The sequence below is a fragment of the Hippoglossus hippoglossus genome, chromosome 17, assembly GCF_009819705.1.
Source record: "Hippoglossus hippoglossus isolate fHipHip1 chromosome 17, fHipHip1.pri, whole genome shotgun sequence".
Classification (NCBI taxonomy): domain Eukaryota; kingdom Metazoa; phylum Chordata; class Actinopteri; order Pleuronectiformes; family Pleuronectidae; genus Hippoglossus; species Hippoglossus hippoglossus.
The window spans coordinates 19011447-19027928 of NC_047167.1; the positions used below are offsets into that span (position 1 = coordinate 19011447).

Sequence of the window (16482 nt, forward strand, 5' to 3'; positions counted from 1 at the left end):
TACTGTGCAACAACTGCCATATTTATTGTGTCTACGAGCGAGATGAACTCAGAGCAAAAGTTTCTCATAGCTAAAGATTTATGTCGTAATAAAAGAAGATGCATGGGCTTTAAGACTTAATTAAAGCCGAAGGGGACATTTAGAGCTGGTTAGTCTTGAATGTTTTTACGTGTGTCTTAGGTCGAGTCATCTGATCATTCCAGAAAAAGAAAAACAACTTTAAACCTTTAGATAGTTCAAGAAACAGGACTTGCAAGTTGTACTTGTCCTTTGGAAAGGCACAAACATTTTTCCGAAAATCATAATTTGTGACTTCCAAAAGTTGTGCTCTACAATTATCTGGGATTTCAAAGCCTTTCAGTGTCTCCTTCAAGCTGGAATTCTTGTCGCTGAAACTTTACCCTCCAGATTGCCCAGGGAGATAAAGACAACTGGAAAAACAGGTTGTTTGGCCTTAGTGTAGGCCTAATGCAGTAGAACGGCAGGGAGCCTCACCTTAGCAGCGGTAGCTAGGGGACATTCTATGGCCCTTCTATTCAAAGTCCTCTGAATACGTAGGGGAGGGCTTGCACCAGACAGGGCAATTTGCCAGAGAGCCAGCCAATAGAGCTAAGCCTAGACGAGGTTAAACTATTGTTTTGGCTTAACAAGCAAGAGTGAGCAAGGACAAAAGACAAGGGGACAAAAGAATAGTAAGAAAATACCTGACCATTTAAGTGTAACACATCAACTTACTTTGTTACTTTTATTGTGAGAGGAGAGAAAGGTGTATCCCAAGATGAAATAAAACACAGTGGTGCCGGCAGATAAAGACAGATTAAGTTCAGAGTCGAGGGCAGCTCCGTCAATTTCAAAAAAACGTCCCATGCCTCATTTGTTTTTTGAGCAGCAATAACTTAAATTTTTTTGGCACATTGCAATATTTCTGTGGTGCAAAATTCACACTTACCAATGCATATCAATTAGGTCCACTTATAAATAAATCCTCCTATTCCTTTTTAGTGTGAGGCTCTTATTCCAGAGAGAGAGAGAAAGAGAGAGAAGCAGTATCCAAACCCTAGAAAAGACAATCCAGCAGGATCCAAGAAAGATTATCCCTGAACGACGTCTTATAAAAAAGTGTTTTAAGAGAAAGTAGTCTCCGGTTCCTGCTCAGTTATTCCATTTTCAGCGTTTCAGGAACTGTCTTTTGGCTCCCACAGCAATATGTTTCCAGCTGTGGCTGTAGAGTGATATGGCTTGGGGAGAGATCCTTCAGAGGCAGAGCTTGTTCACACACTGAGCGGGTGTTCAGGGACTGCCTGGAAGAAGCCAAACCCACCGTGTGATGTCACTGGAGTCAAATTTCAGAGTGGAGAGGGAGGAGGCTGCGGGGCCTTACCTTTTGAACCTTGACCAATGAAAGATAACTTTGCAGTTCACCTGCATGCAGAAAAAAACAGGTACACGTGATGTTATGTATTCACGCTGCTTAGAGACTCCATTAAGGCTTATCTATTGACCACCTTCCAGGGGGGAACTGTGACCTAATGTACGCTCATATGCCGTCTAATCAAAAACCTGACGGCTGGCTGACATGGCCAACATCTCTAATTCTAATTTTAAATGGAACTCCTGCATGTATTTCAAAATCAATTTGCCATGTCATTATCACAGAAACAAAGGGGTTAACAAAGTTTGACCTTGAAACGTTCAAGCATTCCCAGGGGGCCGTGCCAATTCAACACATGTCCAGCACCACATTTTGTTGCTAATGAAACAGTTTCAAAAAATAATTTGGCCTTCTCGCTCTCTTCCCGAAAGAGGTTGGAAGAAAATAAACAGGCAAAAATTCTCATTCTTAAATCAGCAAGGCGTTGAGTATGCACACGCACACGCACACGCACACGCACACACACACACAAACACACTGCTTCTCCCTCCCTGCGGTCAAACTAGCTAGCCATGGAGCTAATCATCCACAACAGATGTTCAGAAATGTTCAGTCGGATTTATGACAGAGCTCAGAGGAACAGCCAAGTCAGCCTCTGGTGCTGTTTTTTTCTTCCGCTCTATAAGGACAAGGGATTGCACTGAGAGAGGATGTCAGCACAACCATTCTCTTCCCAAAAAAATACCCTCACTCTCTGAGATTCACCATCCGAGACGACAGCGCCTTAATAGATCACAGAGCCTCGGGACCTTGGGGAGAGGTTTGCTCATTTATCCCAATAATATTGTGTGGACTGTAACTCGCCCTCCACATAACAATGTTATTTTAAATATATCAGTGGCATTGCTGACGCTGCAAGCCATGACCCAGACCGAGACCAATGTTCTTAGATGAAGCCATACTTAGTATTGTTGTGTTGCATTAATAATTAAATTATACATAACAACTATATCATAATATGTTGGTACTTTCTGAACGGGAAAATAATATTTTAGCATTACTACACTGTTGAATGTATTCTTGGCTTAAACTAGCAAATAGAAAATGGCAAACTGAAATGTGTTGTACATTTTTCTTTGTTGTTAACAATGGGAGACATTTTACTGGAGGCTACAGGATCTGTGCACACAACAGACTTTTCAGCATGATAAAGAACAGTTTTATCTTTAACTTGCATTCTAGTTTAGTACAAATGGGATTTGGGTCATCTTATAAAAAAGTAATTCAATTTTAAAACCCTTAAATATAAATAAGATATATTCCAACTGTCCTGCCATAATCTAACTAATAAAAATGGAATAGCAAGTAACCACCATTGACACAAACATCCTAAAGTTTACATCATAACTATCTGCAAAAAGAAAAAGGAGGGAACAACCAATCTGGACATTTCTAAAACCAATCATCCTTTGCAAACTAATGAGATTTTGAGGGAACCTTCAGGAGAATAATTATTTCACCTACACGCCGCTGAGGAGAGGAGAAACAGTATTTTTGGTGGGTGGAACCAGTCTGCACCAGCTCAAATGTCACATTCATTTGAAAATCAAATTGCTGAACAAATTGCACGGTAGTAATAGGTAGAAGTAAAGATTATTGACTCGGAGTCTTAATAGCAGAGTGGAAGAGAAACATGAACAGTTGGATACAGTAATGTTAGTGTAATGTGTCAGTTGCACGACACGATTTCCTTAATTTTTACTGTGATTTTACTGCTGTAAAGCTCAAAACACAGATGGAATTGAGCAGTCACCCCCTGTGCAAGATTATAAACTGTTGCCCCGAGCCACTTCTTCAAGCCCTGGCAGTTTTAAGACTTATCTTTTGCCCCACCCCCCACATGCTTGAAAAGAGTTGAAAACACCCCCCTGCCAAGTCTGAGAATTTATAACACTGTGACAACCACCCATCCCCCACTAATTTCATTAGACTTAAAAAAGGTTGACAACCTCTTCAATCTGCAGCAGCCAGCCTCTCCCAGACTTAAGCCAGTGTGCTAACAATACACAGTTAATAGATTCTAGTGAAAGCTTTGATTTGGTGCGATCAATGTTTTTCTAGCTTTATTTTTCTGAGTTATTGCACGAACAAAATCACTTGAGCAGCTCCAGGGTTTTCTGCAGGTGTAGAGCACCTTGATCAAGCCAGGCACCAACAGTCATCATCCGCTGGGAGAGTGCACTGGCTGCTGCAGATGAATCATATTGGCCCTGGATTTTATCAATATAACTGTCTGCACCATCGAACAAGTCTGCCAAACACATTTTAGAAAGTTACAGCATTGAGGTAAGAAAGTGCGTTTTTTGGTGCAGGGACAGACAAGCACATCGACTGAATGATATATACGAGTTACCAAGAACATACTTTGTTTTTTGTAGTTTGAAACACTGCAGTCTGCAGTTGTCTAGAACCACATCTCAGTGCACAATTGTCTATTGTCTATAACGATGACATTAGAAAAGGCCTCCTTTAAATGGCATCCAAATAGATGTGTTTTATCTTCCCATTCAGATGGGTCACTGATAAACACAATTCTGGCTGCAGGCCAGTGAAAAAATGCTGACCTGTGTCGTAAACACTGAGCTGTGAAAGTCAGTGTGCTGCTGCTGATGGGCTCTTAAGACTTGCACTATGTCATCGTGGCCAAAAGCACAGCTGGGCAACACCTGTTAGCTCCGAATTCCCAGCCCACAATTTATCGAGACTTGGCTGCTGCTGTTGTCTGTTTGTTAACTAATTTACCTCCAGATTGTTATCGGGCTGTTATTTATTTCACATGCAAGGGGCATGTTATGACTGACAAACATAGGTTTGAAAGAGCACAGGTTACAGGGATTGCAGGAAGCAATTAAACATTTAAATGGTTTCTCACTTATTTTACACTAACCAACAAAATTAGCATCCATCCCAATATAAAAAGAGCAGCACTCTAGTGAGGGTATCAAGTTAAGCACCTTTAAACATGCAGAGTAATGCATCCCTGTGCAAAATTAATAAAAATGTCAAACACTGTGCATATCATACTTGAGCTCCACATTCCAAACACGAGCAGCACACTTTAGGCCATGAATTTTTCTCAGGACTGCAGATAACACTGGCTCCAGCACTGAGAGGGAAGGGGATGGGACATGGCGACAGGAGGTGTGAAAACGACAAGGAGAGTGGGAAACAGAGCACATAAAAACACAGATAAGATTGGCTTCACGGTGCTGACCTTCAGCGAGTGCTGGCATGTGTACGTGCCTGTTCAGATATGTGACCGTGTCCTGAGGCCTCAGTCACTATATATGTCCATTCAGGTGGACGTGCTTGTATGCCTGTATTGACATGTTACTTACACGCAGGTAACAAGAAAACGAGTGATCGAGGAGGGTGCCTATTTTTTTTCAAATACTCATTGAAAGTCTAAAACAACGAGCGCTCACCATTACACTCTGTTGCTGACAACTGGCAGGGCACGCTCTCTAAGGGGAACAGCAGAGCATGCCGTAGAATGCATGAGACAAATCATTTTTATCTGGGACCCCGGCGGGTATTGACAAACCGGGGATGCATTTAGATAGCCCAATTAAAATGGGGAAATGAAGCGACACTGAGGCACTTTACAGCATTGTGCCCCTTCTCTACCCTCTAGCCCCCCCGCGCTCCCTGGACCTCTCCAGAGAGCGACTTCCTTGCATACTGCACTCAGCGATGGGTACGGGGTGACAATGAATGCAAAGAAGCGGGTGGCTCAGCAAAGTCGCTTTGAGCGGAAATATGCGAAACCGTGGGGTGGTAATGTTCATAAGAGGCAAGCACTAGTGATGTGGCATCATTTTTATTATGTTCCATCTTGCATGGCTAATTCTTTGCACAGTCCTACAGTGGAGTGGGAGTCACTGCTCCGGCACTGTGGAGATCCCCAGGGTGCTTTATGGCAAGGCATAGAACCGGGTCAAGAGCAGCGAGCAAGACAAGGGGACTCAACGCAACTCTGCAACTTCAAAAGGGCGAGTTGAAAATCAATGATATGGATGCTGGCTCCATTTATCCAAACATGTCTTAGCAGTTGACCTTCAATGTCATCCACGCCCTCCTCTCCAGCCTGCATGGATCAGCTCACATCTTCTCTCACCTGAATATGTCTTCCTCTGCTCTATTTACCGAGATCTCGCTTTGTTTTTTCTTGATCAATGATCAATCCGCAGAGATTCCTGTCAGGAGCATTTTTTTTATTTTTGAACTGACAGCCTGACAGCGCCGGCACACAACACAAATCTCATTCATCTGCACCCCCCTTCAAGTTGACTACGATGCTACGAGACTAGGATAACATAAAACAGCTCACCTTCTGCGAGAGTGAAAAGAGTGATAGCGAAAGCAGCCTAGTTAGTTGTCCAATCAAGGAAAAGCCACAGAGCAGCTGTTGAGCAGTGTTACATTTCACAGGCTACTGTCAACAGTCCTGCAAGGATGCAAGCTGTTTCTACAATGCATCCTGTTTTGCGAGGCTATTTTCAGAGAGGAAATTGATACCTCCGCATCTTTGTGAATGTATTTCTTCCCGAATGTTTGCAAACCTCGTCTTCATCCAGTGTTTGAAATTGTCTGCTACAAATAAGCAGTGTGTTATATGACATCTATAATTTACATTTTTCCAGGGATCTTTAGAAAATGAAAAACAGTCACGACCAAACAGAAAAAAAGATTAACAACGCAATTCACAACACAAGTGTTTTCAGGTGGATTTGACTCTGAAGCAGATTAGAATCGAGGTGGATGTGGCTCAGATACCAGCAGCAAACCTGAAACCTGCACAGAAACTCACTTTGTGCGAAAATACTGGATGTAAACAGGGGCCACTACTTTCTGCAATTCCTCAGACGGAGTAAGTAAGAGTGTACTGAGGAGACTTTGATAAATCTGAAAAACTTTCATGGAGGTTCCTAATAAAAGCCCCACAGAACCAACCCGGGGAGGCTACACTTTGTCTCTGACAAGACAGCCTTCCAGATGCTTTCCCTCAATACATTTCTGCCTCACACAGAGGATAAGGTGCCAGCACTCAGGAAGATAAGTAGCCTGACCGGCTATAGTGAAAAGTGTCAACTGCTTTTCAAATACACTCTAAGCTTTCACGGATGTTCAATGTCAATATGTATTATACTTCAGCCACACAAAAACAACAACATACGAGTCCGTGAAGAGCTTCTCGAAATTGTAAGGACTTCTTTTTTTCTTTTCACAGAACAAACTGGCGCAGTTCTCATAAAAAGTTCTAATATTCTAATAATGTCCCATTGGCATGCAGAAAAAAACAACTCGGACACAAAGGGATGCATTCAAGAACACACAAATCAACTTTAGCATTGTTAATGGCTCTCATTAGGAAATCTCCCCAAGCTTTGCACCAGAGTGCATCACTTTACTGCAATCAGAAGGAAGGGGATATGAAATTATTCCCTCTGTTGGAGAAGGCTACTTCCACAGCTAAAAGGAAATAAACCACAAATTACGAGATAGCCTCTTGCATGAATAACTGAAAATGGGCTGCATGCTCATGGCTTGGGCTGTGTAAATAATAGGGATATTCATAACCACTAATTTCAACTTAACATAAATGTAAATTTAGACGATTTCAGAAATGGCCAAGGAGGGACTGAGCGAAGCAATGGTGCAAACTACTAAGCTACACAACTTTTATATTATTATGAGAGGTGTATAAATATTTTCTGTTCATTATGAAACCGTGGTGGGACAAATTAGATTGTTTACTGTGGAATGCCAATAACGTCTCGGTAATTAATGGAAAATAATTAGGTCAACAATTTTATATTGGCTTGCTTGCTAATGCTAGCATTGCTAGCATCAGCAGTCAACATGATTGTGCTGAATGTGGTTACTCATTACACAAGTTTATTTTGACAGAGCCAGCAAAGAAACTTAATTAATCAAAATCCTGCCAAACCACTTTGTTTTATGGGATATTATTAGTGCGGTGAGAGAGCCCCGCCTAATGGCAGGTAGATGTGTAATATATAGAACACAACAGTTCACTGGCATTTACAGGAATAAAACTTTGATGATTTGTTTAATTGACCAGTATTTCTAGTATGAGTGGCGAGGTTAGCAAAGTTTAATTGTTTAGCTGAATAATCACACAATTCCCTATTAGATTGATATTTTAAAAGCTTGAAAATATACCAAAATAGTTATACTACCCAACTGTAAAATAAATACATTAAATAAAGTATGATCATTTACATACAATGAATAGAAGAGGCTGCTCTCAATAACATTATGATTTTCTGTCACATGGTTTTCTTCCCCTGTTTAGTAATTAATCGTTATCGAATTTAAAAGTAAACAATAGAGTTTTCTTGTTGTTTTTTTTGCAACATCAGCATCAGTTATGTTGTTCCAAACAAGAAGAAAAAAAATCTGAGGGATACACTGCACCAACAAATTCTCCCAAACAAACACAAACATGCATGCCTGAGCGCGCACGCACACACACACACACACACACACACACACACACACACACACACACACACACACACACACACACACACACACACGCCATTTCAACAGATGAAAAGCCTGCCAAATAAAAGAGTAATCCATCACTGGTGCCATTTTGCATTTGCAGGGTCCCTCTCTTCAACAATGGCTTGACTGACAGGGAAAGATAAGGGCCCTCTGTTGACCAAAACAGTCGACACATGGGGGAACAATGGCAGAGTCATCATTCTACGGCACAGGGAAACTAAAATTATATGACGTTTTGCATGTAAATGAATATTATGCATCCAACTTTATAACGACTAGTGGTAGAAAACAACCAATTAACAGAAAGAATGGTGATTTTCGAACTGCTTTCCACGATGCCAAAATCTTGAGTCTTAACTTTGAGTATAATTCATGGCACTTATTGGTGAGACTGGATAGTTTATATTTCCGATATTAAATGGTAAGCATTAGGGAGTAAGTTTCCTGAAAAAGGAAAGCACAAAGTTTAAATACACTCAATAAATGACTAAATATCTACGGCTAAACAGAAATCCGAGCCGACCACAGCTTTACAGGAAATGTTGGTGCTTTGCTCTTCATTAACCATTCATAGCAGGGCGTAACAAATGGACTTCAACTGGCTGACTAGAAAGCTAGCCCAAAATAATTAAGGAAATTAAATATTCAACATAAACTTCTTATTATAGCATCGGTGCCTCATAAATTTATAGAGAAGAAACGAGTGGATTAATTTGAGTGCTAATGGAGAAGAAAGACAGTAATTTCCCTTTCCACCCGTTCAACTTCATTTAGCCCTTGAAGAGTTACACCTTCTCTTTCTTATCTCAGGGATTTCTGCAGCATGACAGATCAGGAGAACTCGATTCAGAGCATTGGTCTCCATGGTTATAAAAGAGAATTCTGTGGCTAAAGAAGCAAGCTAATAATGAAAAAAGATGTGAGCATGAGTGCTCCAGGAGGGAAGACATTTTTTTTTCAAATAGTTCAGAGATCTCTGTGCCATTTTTACCTCTTGATGGGGAAGTTTTGCTAAATGTAAAGTGCTAAAGTGCAGTGCTCTTTGAGGCGCAAATAGAAAGAGAAAAAAAAGAACTGTGTACCTCAGAGACAGTCTTGCCCCTGGAAACCTCGTCTGGGAAAAATACCTGCACATCCCAGCCATACTTAGCAAGAGAATTCAAACCATCAAGCTTTTAAAGGATTTCCATTTTTTAAACACACCTTAGGCATATCCGTCTACTAATACTTGATAGCTTTCACATCATTTCATTGGCAAATTTATCATGCTATCAAAAACCTTCTTGCCGATTTTTTCCCCCTATATGTGTGGCTTCTCTTGCTTTTGGCAAAGTGTCTAAGCTTACAAAGAGCTCTGGGACATTGACAGCAGAGTCAGGACAACTGTCAGCTCACTCTACACCAGTGGATCATGTCGGGGGGGACCTATAGGGATGTGATCAGCAACCCAAAACACAAGTTAAAAGAAAGGTAACACTCAAAACTATCTTATCTTCAAATTACTGGTTCACTTACATTTTAAAACTAAAGATGCAACACCATTTAAATCCACTTTGAATCAAGATCTCAGTTAAATTCCTGAGGACTGAAATATGAAACAAATTCAACATTTTAATGATCTTCAGGAGACGTTATGAAACTAAACTTTAAACTAAAATTCAGTAGGTTAGTTTTTATCGCAGGTTTTATAGCCGAGTGTTCGCAGTGGGTGCGGCAAAGGGATCAGCATTCTCAGAGTTACTAAATTCCATTAAGGCTCCCTACTGTCTGACCCACCAGCATGGCATTAATGGGGCCACCATGCTGGTAACACGGAAGCATCCCAGTACAATCCCCCCCTCTTCCCACAGTTATCAAATATTTCAGACTGAGGTCAGAGCAATACTCTAGGTCACGCTAGGGGGGCTGCGAGCCAGTAAACACAGCATGCCATCATGATCACAGGTCAGCTTTTAAGAGGTGCTGCATGTTTAAAGTTAGACTGTCCAGAAAGGTAAGGCGCCTACTTGTTCCACAAGTCGTTGTCCCTGCTCTGAGCCTTGTGGCTGATCCCATCGGACAGCCCCAAACTGAAATGTTCGGTGAACCGTGATGTAATTTTCCCCAGCATCTCCCGATGCGTTTCGCCCGGTGTTCACCTATGAAGAGGCTTCCCACCAGGAAAATGTTCACATCACTTCTGATCTCAGTAACTGGTTTTGCCACTGCAGTTATATTTCTGACAATATTAGGAAGAGCGCTGCCGTGGACAAATGCCACCTTTCCATCAACGTGGCCTTTGGGTTTGGAAACTCGTCTGATAATAGCTTTGACATGCAAATGTGAACTCAGTATGTGGATTTATAATGCGATCTGTCCTAAATACAAATACTTGCCACATCTAGACTCTCTACAACACACATTAATAAAACATAGTATGGTAGCTTACAACAAAAATACAAATGTAACAACACCAGTACGAATTTTAACATTATCTGTATATAGTGCACATTTTATTTATTTACTTTATTCCAAAAAAACAATTTCAACACCCCCTTTTAAAGATTTTAGAAATAGGGGCAACTTGCTAAGAAGGTTACAACCACCAGAGGACTATAAAATAAAGAATAATCCATATTTTGCTATGCTGTTCTCGTGCTGGAGAGCTCGGCATAGAATCATATTTTCTAGTGCAGCCTACTAGAATAATAAATGCTACTTAGTCCTCCCATCATAAACATACAGAGGGATAAATAAAGTGAATATCCTTCACACGACTGACATGCATACGTGAAAACCGCAGCTAATTTGGACCATGATAACGGAGTGTTTAATTTAGGGCTATTGTGTGAGTCTCAATTACACTATACAGGTGTTTATGTTCTTGTGTCCACCCCCTCTATAGTACCATGGTGATAAAAATGAGTTCTTGAGGAAAATAACTCCTTTGGAAACCCTATGCCTAATTTTCCTGGGGAGCAGTTCCAAAATTGTGTCACCAGATGGCCAATACTTGTGGGCGGACAAGCCACCATGGCAGCGAAATATGTTCACTGCTGAATTAAACTAACCCTGTGTCCCTAAATTGACTATGCAAATTAGTCTACATGTCAAATACCCTAGACTAAATTGGCAATTTAAATCAAGCAGCTAAACTGTAACTAAATAATACAAGTGGGGGAATGAGAACAGTCTCTGGGGCAAAGTATGACTCAAATTTTGAGCAGCAAGTTGGTCACATCAAATTTTAACAACTAAAACTGACAAGGGAGTCACATTAACTTAATATATTTATTTTAAGGGTAAACTATTAGCTTATATCATTCAACCAGCTATTTCGTGGGATATGATCAAATTTTCATCCGCTTAAATCAATGTTGCTTTTAACACAGATTTATGGGTTCCTTCTGTGTGCAATTTATTTCTAATCCCACATGTGATTCACACATTCTCCTTTCTGAATATGCTGACAGATTCAAAACCCTCTAGCTTTCCCCTGAATAAAACAACACACATTTGCAAGAGCAAAGAGGTCAGTAAAATCCAATCAATACCCATTATTGGCTCAGCAACAGCCAGGATTTGTTAGAAAACAAAGACCCAGTCTGACGGGGGGCGGGGGAGCCTTCAAACCCTTTAACTTGAAATGTAAAATTAACATTTCCTGTTCACTAGAGTGCACACCTTATCATTTATGTCAAATGGAGACCACGCTACACTTTCCAAGTGTAAAAGCTAAATGACATCTGCTTTCCACAGGCGCAGCACCCGAGTTAAGGTGAAAATAATCAGAGCAGACATGAAATTACAAAAACATGCTGTGACCTTTCAAGTCTGAGGGGGAAAGGCTGTGTATACGTTTACAAAATGTGAGGGGACAGTAAAAAAAAAATTCCCATCACAGAAATTAGAGTGTGACTAATGGTTAGTGAAAGAGCTGGTCTGTAACCTGAACTCTAAAATAATCTTGCCCAAGTCTCCATGGCCACTTTGGGGGAGCAGTGGGGGGTTTGACAAGGGGAATGGCGGACCACCTGCACAACCAGTGGAGCCAGCTCTGCACTGGCACCACCATTTGTTACGCTCTGGGTTCCCATTACTTTAGAGCTAGGTTGGCTGGGAAATCCATCTCCTGGTGTCGGGTTTATCAAAGTTCTACGCAAACGGCAGAGGTGGAGAGTGGAAGAAGAATCAAAGTAAAGCCGAGTCTACAGACGATAGACGAGTTCTAACTTAAGGGGCAGGAAATCCAGCGTGTGAAAGTATGCCTCGCTAGCTCGGATATTGCATTTTATTATAAATATTAAATATTATAACATAATTTCAAGGTTGTTTGAGGCCAAGGATACAAGCCTCCACATTGAAATTATAAGTACGAGGGGTGATTGATAAATTCATAAGGTAGAAAGACACAATTTTAGAAGTCCTGGCATTTATTTCCCATAGTTTGTTCTGTAATTTACACACGTACTCGAGATGTCAAGGAGCATATGGATCTCATCTGTGTAGAAGTTGCCATCTTGAACCTCCAGAAAGTGGAGGCCACTATTTCACTGAGCTGTAAGATGGGGAAACCCCCACCCCCCCCCCCGTGTTTCCACCATGTCCTCACAGACCTCCTCGGGTGATAAGCCCTTGAGACCGAATGGATGACTGCACGAAGGCCGATGTTGTCCATTTTCTCAGACAGTGCTGACTTGCAATCTTCAATTACTCGAAACAGAAATACCACAAAAGTTATTAACTTCAAACTTTCTGCACGATCACTCAAAGAGTTGAATTGCGAGTGCATGTAACGGGAGGGGTATAACTCATCTGCTTCTACCTTAGGCCACGAACTTATCAATCTCCCCTTATAGCAGCATTATATGCATGCACCACCAGTCGCAGCCAGCTTAGTGTCAGTCCTGAATTTAATAGGTGGTGAAACACGCACTGAAAGTGACTAATAGAGGTAATGTATGCTGTACTGGTTTGAATGCTAGCTTGGAAAATAAGCAGGAGGAAGTCTTTAACCTTATTCATTGCATTTGAACTGATCACTGTCAACAGTGGAAAACTACAATTACAGGTAGTGATGCACCGGATCTGCTGGCTAATTAAGGCTGGTATTTAACAGTCATAGAATATCAATCTCCTTTAAATACTGTTTCCTGGTCAGCAAGTAATATAACGTTAATTTTAGTACGGAAATGTAATTATTCATATCATTTATGTGGCCATTCCTTCCAATATATTATTGTTAAGTGAATATCTTTTAGTTCAGGAATGCTGATTGGACAAACCAAGAAATCTGACAACGCAATACTCAGATAAATAATCACGTGATTACTCAATAAACATCATAAGTTTTTGTTTGTTTTCGTAGTATGATAATTTTTTCTTATAGTTAAGTAATGAGGGAGCATCCCAATTAATACCACAATGGGAAATGAACATATCATAAAGATAAAGAAAGAGCAATGGTGTTAGATAAGCTTTTGGAATCTCATTTTATGTGTCGTGATTAGCATTAGGATCCCTACTTCCAGATGTAAATGTTCGTAACACTTGATGCAAACTGGGAATTGCATAGAAGTGTCTACCTACCTGCTTCGTCCTTGTTAGTTGGCAAAGGTTAGAAAATAAGGGCAACGGAGGTTTTTTCTACAAGAGACCAAAATCCTTGAGGCTGATTCTTTCTACATGTTTCCCTGCATCAATAATACAGACTGACATGCACAAGATACTCTCAAGGAGAACCAGTCAGTTTGTGTCACCAGACTGCTTGCCATGAAACAAACAAATGAAAACTGACAAGCCTTGTGATAGTCCATACATCCTCATGAACAGGACACATCCTTGTCCATGCTGTCCACCCACTATAGATTTTTACATGCAATCTGGTTGGCACCTTTTCATACAATAAAATACATTATAGAGACAAAAGAAGCACCACCCAGGAGATATAAAAATAGTTAGAGCTAATTGAGGGCCCTTTGTGTTGTGTGAACGGCTATGAAATACAGATCAGATGCGCTGAGCATCTGGGAGTGGTGGCACGGAGAACGTGAACCAATAAAATGTCTGTCAGGAGTTGAAACAGACCTTGAAGAGTGCAGAAACTGTACGAGCTGCAACAATGGGCGGCTTCCAGTGGGATTTTACAGAAGAAGTGTGGGGAAGAACAAGGATGGGCTACAAATGCATTTATCTGTACCGGTAATCTACTGCACTTTGTATGAGAGTGATAAAACCACCCAGTGGTGCTACTGGAGGCCTAAATTTCCCTGGGGATCAATAAAGTATCTATGTATCTATGTATCTATGTATCTATGTATCTACCTATCTACCTCCCTATCTATCATGACACTGTTTACATCATTATGTCCAGAAGATGTTAAAGTAAACTGCAGCACCCAGCCCAGATATATTTGTCTGAAAAGCTGGAAGTAAAAATATTGTAATACTATTCTGCCTGATTGGGGGCAACCCATGTGATATTAATTTGAAAAAACTTCACATTAAAATGAAAATTACTTTAAAAGTCATTTTTATTAGTACCAAGGTCTCCTGGTGGAGGTGCCAAGGTCAAATGCAATAAAAATGTAAATTTGTGCAGTTAAAAGAGCAGATAATTTTAAGTATACAAAATTAAATAATGGAAGAAATCTGGGCAAATTTTGAATCTGGGCAAACACGAGTCGATATTGGTTCACTTGAGTTCAAACACATTAATTCAAGATTTGTCTTCTCCTGCTGATAGTCCAACATGTCTCCTTGTAAAGCACAGCAGATTGTACATCCGTATGTTACCCAGGAAACTCATGAACACTACACTCTTGTTAAATTACAGATATAATTAATACAATGTGTGGTTTCTCTGCTTTTTGCATTATACACATGTGACTAACATAATGTATTAAGGTTTGTATTTCTGAGGCATAAAATGTTCAAACATTTCCAAGGGGTAAAAATTCTCCATTTGTTCATTTTGCAAAGTATGAGACTACAATTGGAGACATTACCTGTAATCATACAAAATGAGCAAAGCCTTTCAGCTGGAGGTCACTTAAGATGAAAACATTTAAGCTTTTTAGTGAAACAAAAAGCGTAAAATATGAGAGAATACAGTGGGCCCTGGTAAAAAGGAAATTGAGGAACAAAAAGGTAGTCATATGATGCATTTCCACAGCTTTACTCTAAAGCCCCTAATTAGTTGAGACATTTTGCTTAGTGGCTTGGCATTTTAGCCACAGGGGGGCTGATACAGGAGATTGTATTGGACATGCTAGCAGAAGGACACAACCTGAACGGCTGATTCAGGTCTAAATCCTCGACTAAAGCTCTGCTCTACTAAAGCTGTGCAAAACTTTGGGGACAAAGCAGAGGGGACAGTATTCGAGTTCCATGGTAAAATGAGAGGGGAGTAAAAATTGCCATTCTTCTCGCAAAGCCATTGTATTTTTAATCAAGGTGTGTAAAATAAGCATCAAACCTACCAATAGGACACTAGCAATTTCCAGATACAAGCCATTACCCGTTTTAATTTCCATGCAAGTTTATCCTACATGCATTTGTTATCACAGGAGTTATTCAACAGAAGCGAGGCCTAGATAGAGATGTTCATTAGCCTATTGCTGAGACAAACACATTTGATGGATTAAACAGTCAAACATAACAAGATGCTTGAACTGCTGTCCTGGTTGTTAAGGGAGATCAAAGTGGGGCCTCGGGGTCTGGTGAGTACGGGGAGCAGGATTGGTTCAGCAGAGCTCCAAAAGAACAAGTGCTGGACCGAGGAGATATGACATCAGACGTGTGCACTGCATTCCCCTAGGCTTGTTCTTTCGGAGCTGTCAGCCTGCCCTGCACCAAATGAGCTGCAAAGGAGGAGGGCACAAACATTCTTTCAGAAAGCACTTCTAATCTAACAATAAGTATAAGCCTCATTTGGTAATCTGCCATCTTAGTGAAGCTGGTTGAATACGGGAAAAAAGAAAAATTCAGGTTTTTTTTGTTTTTTTTGAAATGCCGTCCCCTATAAATTATCATCCAACTGTGAAAAATGTGACACGATTCAGAGAGAAAACTATAAAAGCAATTATGGTCCCACGTATCACAATAGGTATACTTTCAAACACCCATTTCAAAAATCGAAGAATAAAGAAATGATTAATTAAGTAATTAAAAATGTATAATAACGACAGTGAAATGCTGTTCAGCAGTAAAAGCTTTCCCGTCATGACATATTAAGCTTGGAAGGAGAGACCCAAGGTTTTGAATTTCAAGCCAGGAAGACCTAACGTTGCATGTGGACATAAAAAAATATGGATGTGTGTGGCACTCACTCTGCTGTCGGAGTACTTTCCTCAGTGACACATACTATATTTGCCTGATGATGGATTGCCTGTCTGCCTGCACTAGTGCACACACAGTAAGGAGACAAAGTGCTGATAAAATGTTTTCTGCTTGGCTTTCAGGCACATTAGAACACCCAGGCCCAGTTTGTCACTTTCTTCAACATTTCAGAAACTCAATATTATCAAGTTTGTGTT

At 40.5% G+C, this 16482-nt stretch overlaps 1 protein-coding gene across 24 annotated transcripts in view; it reads right to left on the reverse strand.

Annotated features, from left to right (window-relative positions):
• LOC117778858 (receptor-type tyrosine-protein phosphatase F) overlaps positions 1–16482 on the reverse strand; it is a 159538-nt gene that overhangs the window by 119980 nt on the left and 23076 nt on the right. For 18 of the 24 annotated variants that reach the window (XM_034614712.1, XM_034614716.1, XM_034614709.1 and 15 more), the window contains exon 1: positions 950–1285. The exons of 1 other annotated variant lie outside the window; for it this stretch is intronic. The gene's annotated coding sequence lies outside the window, so the exon portion shown is untranslated. Of the gene's footprint in view, positions 1–949; positions 1286–16482 lie in introns of those variants that run through there. 5 more of the 24 variants (XM_034614719.1, XM_034614714.1, XM_034614722.1 and 2 more) reach the window with 1 other exon arrangement.